We start from the raw sequence: 18,468 nt of genomic DNA, 5'->3' as shown, positions 1-18,468 counted from the left end.
GTGTTTTTCAAAACTCATTAAAATATTATAAAGAAAAACACTTTTATACAGGATAAAAACACTCATCAGAGAACAATGAGAGTAGGTGAGGTAGAAAGTATACGGACAGCTGACAGCCGCTTGGACACCAGACCCAGCCCCACAGCCGTGATGTGACCAGCCCCGTGACGACTGTTCCATTCTTGCCAATGCTGACTTTTTCGAATATCGTTAAATGGGGACTATTTTTTTTTTTTATTCAGAATGCATTTCTCTATCGGTCAGTATGCATTAATTTGACCTGAGTGACGTGTTTCTTTTTAAGTTATTAGCTTCCTACGGTTGAGCCGGTGGGATACGAGTTTACTCTGCGTTCAGTGGGTAGGAAGATAAGCCTGCTGAGATCCGAAGACAGAAGCGACCGAAACACAAGCCAGAGTCGGAGTTGGCCGTGTTGAGGGGGTGCTTGGCTATGGGAGACACCTCCTGGGCCAGTGGTGAAAGAAAAAAAAGAAGTCATTGGTTTATAAAGTGGATTGGGATAGTCGTATAGTTATATATTATTAGATTACTAATTTTATCTTAGCAGAGCTAGCTTAAAATACTTTAATATGTTTTGTGCGAAATATTAGTATGGTTTTAAGTATAAATATTCTTTCATATTTAAAGCTATTTACTTCAAATCAAAGGTATATATCTAATCCTAATCAAATGCCAAAATATTGAAATAAAAATGTTAGTGTCTCTTTTAAAAAGGGGAACTGTATTGTAACTTTTGGCTCTTCCGGCTCAAAAGGTTGTCGACCCCTGCCCTAATAGAATAACACGACAGAGAACCTTTAGATATACAAGGACGATTTAAATATATATATATATATATATATATATATATATATATATATATATATATATATATATAATCTAGGCTGGTCGGGTCACTGTGACCTAATTAACTCACCCATACATAGTTATCTCATCATTACTCAGGCCATCGATATCCTAAATACCTACATCAATGTAGATTTTAATTGTCAAAACACTACCCAGGTCCCTGTCCACAAGTGACCGATTCGCCCAGCTTCTGATATCGTCTATAGATCACTCTGATCTAGACCTTCCTCCGACTGATTCATACCGACAGCCCCGCTCGTTAAATTTCACCCCGTGGCATCCTTTGCGCATTAACATTGCGCAGGAGCAGCATAGAAAATGGAAATTCCCGTTAATTGCGTTCGCTAAGCCTCGTGGGCTGCACGCTGGAGATGGCCAATCAATCGTTTTCATTGGTTATTATATTGATAAAATTATATATATATATATATATATATATATATATATATATATATATATATATATATATATATATATATATGAATATATGTGAACATATATGTATATATATATGAATATATGTGAATATATATATATATATATATATATATGAATATATGTGAATATATATGTATATATATATATATGAATATATGTGAATATATAAATATATATCTATATATCTATATATCTATATATATCTACATATCTATATATATATATATATATATATATATATATATATATATATATAATATATATTATATATATATGAATATATGTGAATATATATGTATATATATATATGAATATATGTGAATATATATATATATATATATATATATATATATATATATATATATATATATATATATATATATATATATATATATATATAATATATATTATATATATATGAATATATGTGAATATATATGTATACATATATATGAATATATGTGAATATATATATATATATATATATATATATATATATATATATATATATATATATATATATATATATATATATATATATATATATATATGTATATATATGTATATATATAATAGAGACAATTTTAACAATATAATAACCAATTAAAACGATTGATTGGCCATCTCCGTTTCGAGAATATAGATTAGTAATGAGACTGTACATGTTTTTTTTAAACGTTTGTTGAGCTATTAAAAACGTTTAATTTTTTTTAAATTGATGCATGTACATGGTTAAGTTAATTACATGGGGCCATAAACTTCCTCAGACTAGACGACGGGCATCATGCCAACTTCGGGCCACTTCCGGGGAAAGTGGCCATGCACCGGGCCACTCACCCCGATAGCGCACCTTGCCCCTGGCCCCGATCCTGTCCATAAATTTCAAAAACCCACACGTCACTTCCGGCCGGAGCCCCTACTCGCGTCTATAATATTACCCCCTTCCCAGTCTGTCCCACCCCTAACACAACCTAAGATATCTTAACCCCGTAATAGTTTGTATGGCGTCTAGGATTTTCATTAAAATATAAAACCGAACTTTTATTTACTTATTTAAAAATATTTTTAAAAAATTGATTTTAACCTTTTTTTTTGATGATAAATCGGTTTTTTGGTTTCTTCTTTTTAGCGGTCTCTAAGGAAACTTCGTCAACTCTTTAAGCACCCAGTGTCCTTAACTAGTGGTTCAAGAACAAAAAAATCAATGGCGAATCGCAAATGTGACACTGTGTAAAGTTAGCTTACGGGTCTGTATACTGCGGGGCCTAATACCCATCATAGTTGAAATATATCTCATCAAACCTCTGATATTTTACTATATGTATTTCCCATTGTAACCATCAAACTACTAGCAAAAATATTTCTCATCAAACCTCCGATATTCTACTATATGTATTTACTATTGTAACCATCAAACTACTAGCAGAAATATTTCTCATCAAACCTCCGATATTTTACTATATATATTTCCAATTGTAACCATCAAACTACTAGCAGAAATATTTCTCATCAAACCTCCGATATTTTACTATATATATTTCCAATTGTAACCATCAAACTACTAGCAGAAATATTTCTCATCAAACCTCCGATATTTTACTATATATATTTCCAATTGTAACCATCAAACTACTAGCAGAAATATTTCTCATCAAACCTCCGATATTTTACTATATATATTTCCAATTGTAACCATCAAACTACTAGCAGAAATATTTCTCATCAAACTCCGTTATTCTACTAAATTTACAGAAGAAATATTTCTCACATATTCAAGTGTATCTATTTACTTTTGTACCAGAATACAAAGCTAGAAACATTAGTAGCCTGCTTAAAAACAAAACTCCAGCAAAAGTAGACACAGCGGGAATTGTTTGAGTCACAGACGTTTCAATTCTCTATTTAAATTTTAAATTCTTGAGTGATTTTTTAAGCTCTGATCTTACTTGTTCAACATCTTCTTCATTAATTTTAACATTGAAAGTAGACTCCCTCCAACACAATTAAGTATTACTTGTAACATGTTATGCTATACGTCAGCAGTTTTGGACAACGCGAACTATTGGTACTTTAAGATTTAAGAATTGTCATGTTTACAAAAGTCGTATCAGCTCTCTCTCTCTCCCCCCTCTCTTGATATATATATATATATATATATATATATATATATATATATATATATATATATATATATATATATATATATATATATATATATAAAGGAAAGAAAGATAGACCGAAGGACAGTTTAAAGAAGAATAAAGAGACATGCATAGACAAAGTGGAGAGACGGAGAGATGTGGGTATATAAATTGAAGTTGACACGTAGAGAGGTGAAGAACTACGGGAGAAGGAGGGGGGGGGAGTGGGGTGGGGGGGGGGGGGGTTCAAAATACGGACCTAACACGAGAATTAAAAAAAAAAAAACCGGACATAAGAAACAGAACAAAACGGACAGAAGAGCGGACATTTGTAATGAACCCTAACACGGACACTGCTTGGGCAACTAAACTAGGTTAAGTCGTCCGTCAACGGTAAAAAAAAAAAAAAATTCTGCCACAACACTGCGGCCAGGAGACAGCAAGTGCCAGGTTGAAGGCGTGGAATTGAAGGTGATCCGTCTAGCTCGTGTCGCCTGACAATCCCGATTTCAATTGAGGAAGCCGTCGAGTGCAGGGAGAGAAAAAAAAAGAGAGCGGAAGATAGGGATAAGACGCAGGGAAAATAAAAACAAGGGAGGTAACAAACGTTGTAAAAATAATTGTTGGAACAGGGAGATAATTCTAGCTGCGTTATCCGGATTCTTATCCAACGTTTTATTTTTATTTTTACGATTGTGGCCCATAAATCGGAAAAGTTGCTGCCCTTGTCGACTGTAATCGAGTATTTTATAATGAGGGTATGCTGGGGTTATGATTTTTGTTAAAGTTACAAAAGATAAAAACAAACTGCCTTGACAAAAAACAATAGCCTTGACTGTCCTTTTTTTAAAGAACTTTTTTCGGGCCGCTGTAGTATCAATATTATATCATTCTTTTTTTGCATTCTATTTTCAGATTATCTCTGTGACCGTATTTGGTATTTGTTTTCGTACCGTTTATTAAAAAAGAAGATGCAACCAAAGCACTAACAGAGATTATGTCATCTCTCTTTCTCTCTCTCTCTCTCTCTCTCTCTCTCTCTCTCTCTCTCTATCATAATGTAGTATACACATTTGTTCACACTCACTGAACGCTACTCGCTTCAAACATACAACGGACAAGGTCGGATTACTCTCGGCTCGAGTATTGTGTTTGCATGTGTGTGTGTGTGTGAGTGTGTGAGTGTGTGTGGGGGGTGTGGGGGGAGGTGATACAAATCACTCCCTCACCCGCGACATGCAAACAACAATCAAACAAAACAACTGCCGGCCTGTGTAGCTACACGTTTGTCAATGCTCACCACTAAATGCACGCGCAACAATAGAACAAGGGGGAGAAAAAAAATAATCCTGATCTGGTTTCTATAACGATATTCTTGTTTTCGTTACCAGGTCAGGTTGACCTTCACGCTGCTGGTTCCAGATCTTGAGTCATCGTCTGGGACAAAGATGTGGAACCGCAGACTCGACCAGCAAACCGTTACAGTGTGGCTTTCAGTACTCACGCTTGAAGTGGCCAGCTTACAAGGGACTAAATGTGCAGCTGCTTCCAAATAAACGAGCTGGATTAACGTTTAATTAAAACCTGGGGTGGACGCGTGATGTTAATTATGGTGATGGGGGGGGGGGGGAATGGTGATGGAAAAAAAAGGGGGGAGTGGGGTTCGGTTACGTAGTAATCGCTGACCTAACTCTAGCCCTAATCATGGCACCTGTAGTTTATCCTAACGCTATAAATGAACCTATCGTCGACTCAGGAGGAATCGAAAATTCGATTAAATTAAAAGTATTATCCTGTAGTTTGTAATTGATTTTTTTTTACATGACAAGAACCTTTTTTTCAATGCTAGGATTACAAATATGGCGTTAACTTTAATTTTGATGTCAGACGTTCTAAAGCATAGCAGATTCATCGAAATGTTAAAAATCTTTTTTTTTGTTTTGATTTTGCTACTTTCAATAAGACTATACCAGTTTTATAAATAAATAAAAACAGAATTGCTGACATTAAAACCAGGCTTGGTTATACTTTTAGTTTCGATTTCTCTCCCTTGGGATCAATCAGAGTTGCGGGCCCTGTCAAGGGAAGCAACCCCGGTGTATCACCCCCCCCCCCCCACAGTGGCAGATTCTTCCAACCGGAGACGTGAAGGTCCATGACACCCCAGAGGCCGAAGAATGTGCCTCGGACTATGTGACATTTCCCGGCCGGAGAAGTCAGCCAACAGTTTCTGACACACATTTCCCGACCGGCGAAGTCAGCCAATGGGTACTGACATGCATCCCTCTACCTGTGCAAGTACTGTTTTCCGGTATTGCGGAAATTGGGGAACGGAACTGTGTGTTTTGATGTTTTCTTTTCTTTCATTAATAACCGCTGGGTACAGTTGGTAGAAGTGTTTGCTTCCTTGGCATGTTTTGTCTTAGTAAATGAACGGAAGTTTGGTGTCGAGTTTTTTTTTTTTTTTTTTTTTTTTTTTTTACGGTTTGACAATCAAACTTAACAAACTTAAAGAAATTTAGATGAGCCTACTGACTTGTAATCAAAACCCTAAACTACATTGTTGTTTTTTTTAAAATAATTTTGCATGAGTTTTTCTAATGCCGCAATGTTTTTCTTTAGGTCTGTTCGTAATTGGTCAAGTGGTCAAGTTTTGAAATCAACTATGCCCCGATATAAAATGGAACAATTTTTTTCGTAATTTTCCAGATAGATTAATTTACGATGACGCTGGTTTATTTCATCTTCAATATAAATAGTAAAGAGGGCATTAATTTTTGAGGTAGAGTAATAGATTGCTAACCCGAAAGTCACGAGTTCGAGTCCGGGTTATGGAAAGTAAAGGCGGCTGGGCATAGTGTTGACTACATTATCTTTAATATGCCGAAGTCACAGAAACAGGTGAACTCTACTTCACTTGCCCCATAGACCATCATTTACGAAAGGGGAATTTTTATTTTTATTTTAATTTGTCAAAATTAATTTCAAGATTAATATAGTCAGCAACATAAAGGGGGGGGGTGGGGATAACTTGATTTAGTAGTATCGATCACTGGGCCAGCTAGATGGCAGAAGTGAGATTCGTTCGCTGATGTTATCACGCCTCAGAACCTAAAGTGGATATTCCTCTAGGGGAGATAATTGTCGCCGACAACTCAACGGGTCTCTTGTAATGCTTTAAAAAAATGGCATTTATAAAGAATTTTAAGCTGGTTTTTATTTTTTTAGCTGTTATTTTAATACGCAAATGTGTAATGTCGTTTGTTCAAATATGTGTTAAATGTAAATGTTATTCTACATTGCTGAGAATGGATTTCTTTTTCAGAGTTATCGAACCTGTTTTGATTTGCTATTCAAGCAAAAGCTTCCATAAAGGTTCGACTGTATCGACGGTCCTTATATGGTTAGAAGTCATCATGCCTGATCACGTGGTGTTTACCTAAGGGACCGGTGACTCAGTTACCCAGTGCGCAGGTACACGTCACTGCGCATGCGCTACACCTATCACGCGTACTTCCGTTAATGGCACCCGGACAGTGAGATAACTCACGTACACTTGTAACAATGTGTACGCTTCAAAAAAATTATATTGCTAACAAAAAAATGTCCTGTATATTTTATGGGAAAAGAGGGCGGTGATACTTTATTTCATACACTTGTCATTATAATAAACTCGTCTAAATTAGTGAGGTGTGGGGGACGGGCGTTAGTTTGATGTTTGTAAACAATTAGCTAATATAATTTACTCATAAAAACACTAAAGGTATCCCTCAGCTTAAAAACTAGTCCTATATAAACCTATAACTCTAGTCGGCCAATCTAACTAGTTCATGTATTATGATTCAAATACTGATATCCTTACAACCCTATATTTGGAAGAGCCCATTGTCGAACACTCGTTGGTAAATCTATTCAATTGAAGGCTATTGCGATACGATGCTATTTATGCTAACGTAATGGAGGAAAAATATAATTGTCAAAAAACTTTTTTTTGGTGTGAATGGCGATGATTACAGTGGAAAGGTTATGACCTTAATTAGCGAGTCCCATCAATCAATGATGTGCTATGGCCATTTTTGTTTGTGGGAAGGTCTGGGCTGTTTTAGTTGGCGTTTGTGTGGGGTGAGGTGTGTCACCGTTTGTGTGGGGTGAGGTGTGTCACCGTTTGTGTGGGGTGTTCTGTGTCATCAATTGATGTGGGTGAGATGTGTCACCTTTTGTATGTGTTGAGGTGTCACCATTTGTGTGGGATGAGGTGTATCAACAATTGTGTGGGGTGGTGTGTGTCACAATTTGTAGGGGTGCGATGTGTTGCCATTTGTGTGGGGTGACGTGTCACCGTTTGTGTTGGGTTTGGGTGTCACGATTTGTGAAGAGGTAAAAAATATCACCATTTTTTGTGAGTTGAGATGTGTCACCATTTGTGCAGTATTAAGTGTCACCATGTGTGGGCTGATATGTTATGTGTGTCACCATTGGTATTAGGTGATGTGTTCTATATCACAGAATGTATATGGTAACGTGTGGGTGTACCCATTTGTAATATTTTTGTGTCACCTTTTGTATAAGGTAATGTACTATGTGGTTAGCATTAACTGTATCATAAGGGATGTGTAGGTTTCATCATTAGCTTAACGTAATGATATGGAAATTATGGTCAAGTCGGCTATTTACATTTTATTTTGATATTTGATTGAGAAATATGAGGGTAATATGGAGTGAACCTCAGATCAACTTTAGATTGGTTTAACATAATAAATTTGTAGACTAGAAAAGTCAGTTATATGATTAAGTCAGCTAATTTGCGTTATTTCGTAGTTTGGTGTGGAAATAATGAATTTTATCCCTTAAGTGCATGATTTACTTTAAAAGTGGGTGTGTCTTAAGGTGAGTACTTGCGCCTTATCGTACACTGACGTCATAGGCGTATGAGCCCACAGGGAAAACACGAGTCTGTCACCACCTGTAACATCCCCTGCATGCTGACACCTCGACACCCAAACCTGCACGCCGACACCCATTCACCAAAGACACCCTCCACCTTGCACCATGTTTTGACACAATGTCAAAGAAAACATTCACCATCCCCGCAGCACCGTACGACCCTATTATACGGAGATTTACCCGGTGCGCTTGTTTATTTTCACCCACTTTATTTTTATCCCACCCCTCTTATTCCATCTACTTCTGTGTGTACGTGTGTCAGGGTGTCACTATGACAACAGCCTCGGTGTGATCCAGCCAGCTTAACCCTATCTGAAAGCTACCCCCGGCTGCCAGACAAAATCCTGGCTAATTGAAACAAATGAGGGGGGGGGGGGTATTATTTCTGGAATGGATTTCCTTACGCTTCACCGTAGACGCGTCATGTAAGTCCGTGAAAGGATAATTAAAAATAAAATCGGGAATTTAAGTTTACGGAAATTGATGCGTGTTACTAAATATAGGTATTATTTATTTATTTTTAAAGTTGAGATATGAAAGTACTTTCTTGGGCGAGTAGTTCAACAAATTAGAATAGTGTAAAGCCCAACTGTATTGTTTTGTTGACCTCAGCAAAAAAAAAGTTTAAGGTTCCTTGGTATAAGTCAGGTACCAAATAGAGCTTGGTTAACTCAGTCCTACAAACGAAACTGAAAAACTAGACACGAGATAGTTCTAGTTGAAAAAATAGTGCTCTAACACCCGACCAAGCCGTGTCATACCTAGAGTTAAGCCTAACCTTAACTCATTCAGACTAACCAACCATACCTTTAGAAACAATAATTAGCTGTGGTTTTGTACGTTCACCCACAACACTCATTAATTTAAAGGTCTAGTAAAGCCATTATTTATTATAAATAAAAAATTGCAAGTAGCTTTGTGTTTGCACTTGTAACACTAATTAGTAGTCCTAGTAAAGATATTAAACAAAACACGTATTTTCCCACAACTGGCACTGTAGTCGTTACATTAATCGTCAAAACCGTGCTATAACAATTAATTAATTATCATAATTAGCGTCACTACCTTCAGGCGCCATGTGCACTTACCTCAACGGAAAAAAAAACAACGAACGGCTCACCTGGATCGCCCTGCCACTAAGGAACAATGCCGGAAAATTCCGGCACCTGTCATAGATAACCGACGAGTGCGCCGCAGATTAGCCGGAGACTTAAGGGTTCAGTGGAGACACGACCTTCCCGGGTTTTCTTGGCCGTCCGCGCTCATTGTTTCGCATTAGTCGAAGTACGCGGCCTATACATATTTGCAGTCTTCATTCACCTAAATATGTAGGCGTGATTGTCACGAATTCGTTGTTTATTATTAGATGCCGTCTCTTAGTTCATGGCGTCAGTTGTGCTGTCGGTTGGTTAGCTAGTCAGTCGGTTAGTTAGTAATGGTTAGCTAGTTAGTCTGTTAGCTAGTTAGTCGGTTAGTAAGTCTGTCGGTTATTTAGTCAGTCGGTTAGCTTGTCATTCTTTTAGTCAGTCGGTTAGCTAGTTAGTCGGTCGGTTAGTTGGTCGTTTAGTTATTCATTCTGATAGCTAGTTAGTCAGTCGGTTAAACAGTTAGTCAGTCGGTTAGTTTGTTAGACTGTCGACTGTAACCCACCCTCGTAAATCAATTATAAGTGGCCCAAGTGGTTAAGTATGACACAGTGTGGCAGGGAGTTAGAGCCTTTGGCTGCTAACCCTAGAGTTCGGATCTCGAAGTCATCTGAGGGCAGAAATCCACCCGATTCCGTATGAAATTGCGCCTTTCTATCCTGATACAGTCACAAACACCACGTAGAGACTTGGTCCAGGCATATCCCTTCAGACAAATGACCAAATTGCCCCCTCCCCAATCCGATAAATGGCAAAATGACTCATTCCGAAGGCGAAACTTTCGCAGCCATCATACCATTGAGCCTCACTGCTGATCAAAACGGTTGTATAAGTTTAAAAACAATGGACTTCTAATGGATCTAGATCCGAGTTTCGCTATGGTATCAAACCGGTAACTTAGACAACTCGTTACCTTATTTATTGTTCATATCTCGTTAGACATTATCTCTCTAAAATCGATTTCGAGAGGTCGCAGATTATTTTTAGATCTAACGCGCAGTCATGGTGTAATATATATTAATCTAAAATAAACTGAGATTGATCTCCCCTAAACTTTCTCGAATATTCTAATATAACACTACGGGGGATGGCAACTCGGGATATAAGCTTCTAGACATGATTTTTAATCCATTTTAAATACTCAATTTTTTAAAAAATAGAATATAATCTCGTAGAAAAAAGAAATGCACACCAAGTGAACGCTAAATAAAGGTGCATAATACTGCGCAATATTATTAGTACTTTATAAATTTACATGCATATTTTGAGAAATCGGAAATAGCGTAAATAAGTACTTCCGGTCAACGGAAATTACTCACAATTTGACAGAAGGTAGAGAATTAGATCTTTTACTTACATATCAAATTTCATTTATCTATCTGAAATAGTACTCAAGTTATAGGCTTTTGAAAAATTCAAAGTAGAAAAAGTACCACTTTCGGTTATCGGAAATCGCTCAAAAGCTGATACAGATCTACGATTTTGATATAATACTTATATATGAAATTTCATCAACCTAGCTGTAACGGTACTCAAGTTATCGTGTTTACACACGGACACACACACACACACACAGACATACGGACAAGATTGCAAAATTATGTTTTTCCGTATCAGTGAGATGTAAAACGTCGAGATTTGCAAAAATCTCGATTTTTTTTTTTGCACGATTACAAGACTTTCTCTATACTTCGTATATACGAGAAAGTAAGAAAAGTATATTTCCCTTTTCGAACCTGTCGGTCCATGGTGCCAGTAAAGTAGAGTTCATCTGTTTTTGTGACCTCGACATATGAAGGGATAGTGTGGTCTGCGCTATGCCCCGCCACTTTTACTTTGCCTATTGTGTGAGTAAGTTACCCATCAGAGCTGAGTCGACTCAGGGACTTTCTACTGACTTTGTATTCCGAATTTAAAGAAGACTTTCGGGTCTTGTGCTCTACTGCTAGGCCACGCCGTCCCCTCCCCCCTGCTCCCGATATCCTAATAGTCTTTAACAATTCTACACAGAGAAAAGTGCACATCAAATATATGTTGGCATACAATCGTTTGATCCTTGAGGAAATGTCGCTCATTAGAAACGAGAATCATCTACTGTTGGTGTGCAAGTCAGTTTAAAGCACACAAGTGCAACAGCCTTCACATCTTTACTGCACCGTGCGTTCTAATCTGGACTCCAGTCCGCGACTTTCATCCTTGTTGACGCACGTTTTCTTGGTGCGAAGCAGCGTGCCCATCTTTTCTGGGTGCGTAACAACTAACACAGGACAACAAAGCTGCCAGCAAGGAGATTGTGTGTTAAGAAAACCATTCCCGCTTGATCAAAAGAAAAAAAATCTGCCAGTGTTAACTAATGTTAACATTCGTTAGGCTTTGAAGTGCAAACGGTAGATAAAATGGTGGGCTTCATCTTGTCGGTTTACCGAACAAGGCGAATCTTTAGTTTGGGTTTAATTTATGGTTAAAATTGAGGAGTTTCACAAACACTTATATTAAAGATTGAAATTACATTTTCACACATTTTGGTTAATACAACACAGGTGAAGCAGAGTTCCTCATATTTTTAGGACAAGGCATACAAGTTTGTGTAGCTGAGGGGGGGAGGGGGTTAGATTATATTTTTGATTTTACAAGCTTTATGCTGGTAATTTTAATAGTTGAGTGAATTCGATACGGGAATCAAGGAAAAGAAAGGAACCAGAGTAGGGAACCAGATTTGAACAAGGAACTAGTGTAGGGAACAAGGATTAAACAAGGAACTAGTGTAGGGAACAAGGATTAAACAAGGAACTAGTGTAGGGAACAAGTATTAAACAAGGAACCAGTGTAGGGAACCAAGACTAACAAGGTGCCAGACGGGGGCAGACAACCAAGAACAGAACCATACCATGGCGCTTCATAAGAGGAAGGGCTCTGGATTTTGCTTATATCTTAAGAACATAACTATCTGAACATCGTATGAACGCTCATAGACTAGGTACTATTTTAACATCGTATGAACCTGATAGACTAGGTACTATTTTGATCATCGTTATAACTCTATAGACTTAGTACTATTTTAACATCGCTATAACCTCGTAGAATAGTTACACCATCTTCTTTCACAACAGGTAGCACTAAGAAAAAACATTGTGATAACAAGTCAAGATGACAATAAAAACGCCAAATCTGTTCGTGATATTGAAAAACCAGCACAGCATGACGTGTAAACTAGAAAAACAAAAACCGCGAAATCTCCAAGCATTAAACAACGCATACGTGTATACACTGCTGCTTTTGTCATAAGAGATCCAACAGTAAAAAAAAATATGGTAGAAAAATCCAAATGAGTTATCTTTATATAAGAAAAAACATACGGGTGTTATCTTCCCATGCTAAACACTGCAGCTTCACACAAAGTACGTGTAGGGCAGGCATTGGATATGTGCCTGAAACATCTTTACCAGGTCTTTGGGGGGATCGTCTATTTGTAATCAATGGCAGATAATGGTCGAGGGTGTTTTTTTTTTTCTTGGCTGTGTTTTGGAGGTCAGGGAAGGTTGGGGAGTAAAGGGCTATTTTGGTTGAGTTGTATTTCTGGTCTGAGCGTCATCAACTGTCCAGAGCTGCCTGGGTATAATTGAGGTGAGGGTCATTGTGTGGCTTGAGGCTGACCTAGCCTAAGCTAACCAAGACTTAGCATAATTTAACAAGAATTAATCTTTGCTAAATCAGCTAGTCTAAGCATCTGTATCATAGACAAGCCAAACTTAAGAAAATTTGATGCAATCTATGCAATCTGAACAAAATAAGCCTAATCTACACTTAACTTGCCTAACCTAAACGTGGGTTAGTTACTAACCATACCAAACATACCCAACTTTACAAAAAGCACAAGTTAACTCTATATAATATAACCTCACCTCACATACCCCACTCTAACAAAAACCAATCTAACCGAACCGAATATAACCTAACCTAACCTAACCTAACCTAACCTAACCTAACCTAACCTAACCTAGCCTAGCCTAACCTAACCTAACCTATTCTAACCTAACCTAACCAAACCTAACCTAACCTAACCTAACCTAACCTAACCTAACCTAACCTAACCTAACCTAACCTAACCTAGCCTAGCCTAGCCTAGCCTAGCCTAACCTAACCTAACCTAACCTAACCTATTCTAACCTAACCTAACCTAACCTAACCTAACCCCAAAGAAAACACAGATAACGGTTTCGTTTTATTTTCCCCTCCCTCTACAAATCAAGGGAGAGTTGACTCACGGATCTTTCTGCAGGGGCGGGCACTTTGGTGTGGGGGGGGGGGGGGGGGCGTGATTCAACCCCAGGTGTTTATATCTCAGTAATGACATCAGCACAAGACAGATATCCTACATGGGTGATTTCCTCTGCTGCTCCATGGTGAGATATGTTACAATGAGTTACATACAATAATATATATTTATTACAAAGTGTTACATACACTAATATATATTTATTACAATTTGTTACATAAACTAATATAAAATACAATGTGTTACATACACTAAGATATGTTACAATGTGTTTTATACACTAAGATATTTTACAATTTGTTAAATTCCCTAAGATATGTTACAATGTGTTACATAAACTAATATAAAATACAATGTGTTACATACACTAAGATATTTTACAATTTGTTAAATACACTAAGATATTTTACACTTTTTTACATAAACTAAGATATATTACAATTTGTTAAATTCACTAGATATTTTACAATTTGTTACATACAGTTAGATATTTTAAATTGTGTTACATAAACTAAGATATTTTACAATGTGTTACATACACTAAGATATTTTAAAATTTGTTACCAGAGGCGTAGCGACCCTTCCCGGAGCCCGGGGACAAACTTTACGATTTGCACTCCCCCCCCCCCCTCAAGATTTCGATTCTCAAACTTTCGATGTCCACCCCCCCTAAACCTTTCAATTTATTTTTCCAACCCATTTTGGCGCCCCCTAAGGTCGACGCCCGGGGACATATGTCCCCCCCCCCCCCTGCCCCCCCCCCCCCTCGCTACGCTACTGTTTGTTACATGCACTAAGATATTTTACAATATATATTATACGAACATATTATACGAACATATATTACACTTTTTTACAAAAACTAAGATGAATTACAATTACAATGTGTGTGTTGCATAAACTTAGATATTTTACAATTTATTTCATACACCAAAATATATTACAATGTGTTAAATACACTAAGATATGTCACAGTGTTTACCAACAACTTTATTATTACAACTTTACCAACAACTAACCCAAATCTGCAGCAAACAGCATACCTTCCCTGTCACTGATAATCCTAAATTTCTCTCGAACGCTGACTCACACATTGGGTGTTACCTTCCACCCCCTTCCCCCACCCCCCTCCCCCACCTCTACAGCTGGGAGGGCGATTGTATTTCATAAATCGTCCTCTTATTTTCACCCCAACAATAATATATCCACCCTACCCTGTACCCGCCGCGGCTCAATCGCCCCACCCACGCCCCTCCCGTCTGGCACCCCCCAATCAAAACATACCCGTGGGGTAGGTAAAACAAATCCCCCCCCCCCCTCGATCTACAGCTGTATCAATTCATCTAGCTCTGGCATCCGTCACTGTTATACAGGCGAAATGTGACGTGTCTAACCGTTTAACGGTTTATTACAGGCGCTCTCAAACTGGTAGAGGCAGAAGATTTAAGGAACGAGGACTTAAGACAAAAGGGACAGAAGCTGTAGAATTTAAAGTATCGGTAAACAAATGAGGGGAAACAAAAAAAAATAAATTCAAAACGTAGATATTTAAATACAGAGTTGCTAAGGTAAGTGAAGAAATGACTTTAAAGGAACGTTTTAAAATGCAATTGGATTTTAAGGAACACAGAACACACGTGTTTGGTGATAAAAGGATCTATGCAACCTGGACAAAAAGATAATTTATGGAGCTAACTATTTCAGGAAACGGGAGATTTTGGGGTCGGCGTGGTCGAGTCGGTAAAGCTCATGGCTGCTAAACCGGGCAGATGAGCTCGTTAGCTGGGGTCAGCCAATTTTCTAGGAGAGACAACTCCAAAATCAATCAACTGCTGCCTTGTAGTTTGTTCTTGGTGGTACAAAGGCTACGGAAGCAAATCCAAAAAGAAAAGCAGGCTGAAATCTAAGTCAATGGCCTCGATGGCACATAACCAGTTGACACGTACACTTCATTGTATTGGAGGGGATCCCTTCCAACATTAACATTAAGAACGAAGAAGAAGAAGGGAGACTGTGAAGGACCAATAACATCATGACATTAGATAAATTGAATGTTGCCCCGCCCCACCTTCCCACTTCTCTTTCCCTACACTTACAGTGTCATGTTTAGGAAAATAGTTCTTAAGCTTTCAAATCCATCGCTTTCAATGACTTAAATCCATGTATGTCGTCAATGTAATAAAAAAAATTTAAAGAAGGCCTAGACTGAAATTTTAAATATTTATGACAACTTAAACTACCTAGAGATACCTAAAGACTGAACTTTAGTCCATTTTATCTTGTTTCCAAACTCAACCCTTGTCGACTTGTGTAGACTCTCGTTAGTACGATAGTTATGTAAGTTCGTAGATTACCATTGTAAGTTAGAAACACTGAACACAAATGTTCACTATCTCGCAACGCACAAGCACTAGTGATGGACAATTATGAACATTAGAAATAAAAAGTTCATGTCTAGTGTGGAAGCGGTCATGAAGGGGTACAGACTTGAACAATTTGAGAACGGCTGATGCATTCATTCAGCGCGATTGGTTTCGCCGTTTATTCGCTTAAGTGCGCAACTTGATGCGCATGTGACATATGTTAAATCATTGCAGATGGGATGAGTATGTGGCGTTTTTCTGTAGGGCAAAATAGCGTGTGTCGGGGCCAGCACGTGATACGTGGGGAGGGAGGGGGGAGGGTATATAGGTAAAGTAAGGGGGTGGGGCGGGCCTACGTGTGGGATAAATTCATCATGATATTAAAAGAATTCGCATCTTTCTTTCACAAAGAAGTTTTTCACTAGAAATTTCACATTTTTAACCCAAGATATATTTAAATGTCATACTGCATTATGTGTAGTATCAGTGGTATAGGCAAAGGGGGAGGGGGAGTTTGAGGGGGTTATAACCCCTCCCATGTACCCCTATATATATATATATATATATTCGCATTTTTTTTTCACAAAGACGTTTTTCACTAGAACTTAAATTGCTTGTCACATTTTTAAGCCAAGAAATATTGAAATGTTAAACTGCATTATGTGAAGTATTATTCGCTAGATGGCCCTGGAATATTTTTTTTAATGTCCACCATACCTAAACTAAAAATATATTTTAACTCACATACAATAATCCCCTCATGTTTAAAGCAACTAGACGTCTGCTTACAATTTACATAAACTAGTTTATCCAAGCTAATGAAAACTGAATCTAAAAAAACAAATTGAAAATCTTGATATAGTATAACTTCAGTTATTGTGTACTTGGGGTTCATGATTAAACATCCACAAATCAACAATGACCCTAAAACCGAGACCTACGCTAACAGACCTAAGGAAGGCAAGCGAAAACCATATTGTTTCCAATGATGGAAAAATGTATTGGATTGTGTTTATGTGTTGTTGTTTTTTTTTTTTTTTTGGGGGGGGGGGGGGTGTGGTTCTAGTTTTCTCTTGTACATAAAGCTGTGGGTTTATTCCTTTGTTTGAGGCCAAAAAAATATATATAAGGAAATTACATTCCAAAAGATGATATATTTAGCTCACAATATCACTTACAAAAATAATAAATATTTATTATTCATGTGAGATTTGTCTACCTAGGAAAAAACGAGTTTATGTAGGAAAAGGTAAACCTTATTTATAAAGAAAGTAAGTTTCAAATGAAAATAATAATTGATGATTTTTTCATTAGAACATTGGCACTATTATCTGCGTTATTATTATTTTTTGGTAAGATTCTACGTAACATTAAAGTAAACACAAAAACATACCTTTTCTTTCTAATTGCTTGAAAAAAATATTCCATAAGTGTGTTGAATGTCTATTATAATGTTTAGCATTATCAATACATTTGTATTGTTATCATTATGCAAAAATATCGCTATGGTAACATGATACTTAGTGGCCTTACCTTTATGCCCAATACGTACACATCCCAGTTGAGTAATTAATATATTGTAAGTAAATTTGTTAGTAATAAAGTCGTCTTAGTATTGTATATTATGTGGGTAACAAAATCCAAAATCCGATTCATCTAATTCCCATAGAACCTCCACTACACATACCACATATAAAGTTTGAGTAGTAAGCAGACATTTTCTCAGCGCGTAAACAAAATCCTAAATCCAATCCATCTGAATCCTATAGAACCTCCATATCATACACATACCACAGATAAAGTTTGAGTGGTGAGCACACATTTTCTCAGCGCGTAAATCACAATTAATGACTCGTGCACGTGCAGCGTCGACACTACTCACCACAAGCACACACACACAAAGATGGCCCTCGTCAAGTTTATCACTAGTTTCCTGATAACTTTTTATTCAACGTCTGCTGTCTCAGGATTGTCTGATTAGCAAAGTACATTGTTCTCTTGATACATATCCTACAGTATATAACACCACTTACTATATATATATATATATATATATATATATATATATATATATATATATATATATATATATATATATATATATATATACTGGACACAAACATTGGTGGCGTAGTGGTATGGGTGCTTATGGATAGGGTCTTGAGGGGAAGAGGGGGATATAACGATGCTGCATCTTCTAAAGGTTATCATTTATTTTTTAAATTGTATTTTTACTTTATGGTTAGAGTTAACGACGTGTGCGAAACCCTCGGTTGCTCCGTCATTATGTG

The 18,468-nt window shown here is 37.1% G+C and overlaps 1 protein-coding gene across 5 annotated transcripts in view; it reads right to left on the bottom strand.

The window, feature by feature from the left end:
- Nucleotides 1-17,985, bottom strand: part of LOC131928183 (irregular chiasm C-roughest protein) — an 82,437-nt gene extending 64,452 nt beyond the window's left edge. For all 5 annotated transcript variants that reach the window (XM_059284125.1, XM_059284127.1, XM_059284124.1 and 2 more), the window contains exon 1: nt 17,969-17,985. The gene's annotated coding sequence lies outside the window, so the exon portion shown is untranslated. The remainder of the gene's footprint in view (nt 1-17,968) is intronic.
- Nucleotides 17,986-18,468: the final 483 nt, after the last annotated feature.

This window comes from Physella acuta, unplaced genomic scaffold (genome assembly GCF_028476545.2).
Source record: "Physella acuta isolate Inbredline_101_S28 unplaced genomic scaffold, ASM2847654v3 ptg001472l, whole genome shotgun sequence".
Lineage (NCBI taxonomy): Eukaryota > Metazoa > Mollusca > Gastropoda > Physidae > Physella > Physella acuta.
This window is presented reverse-complemented; position numbering and strand designations above follow the sequence as displayed.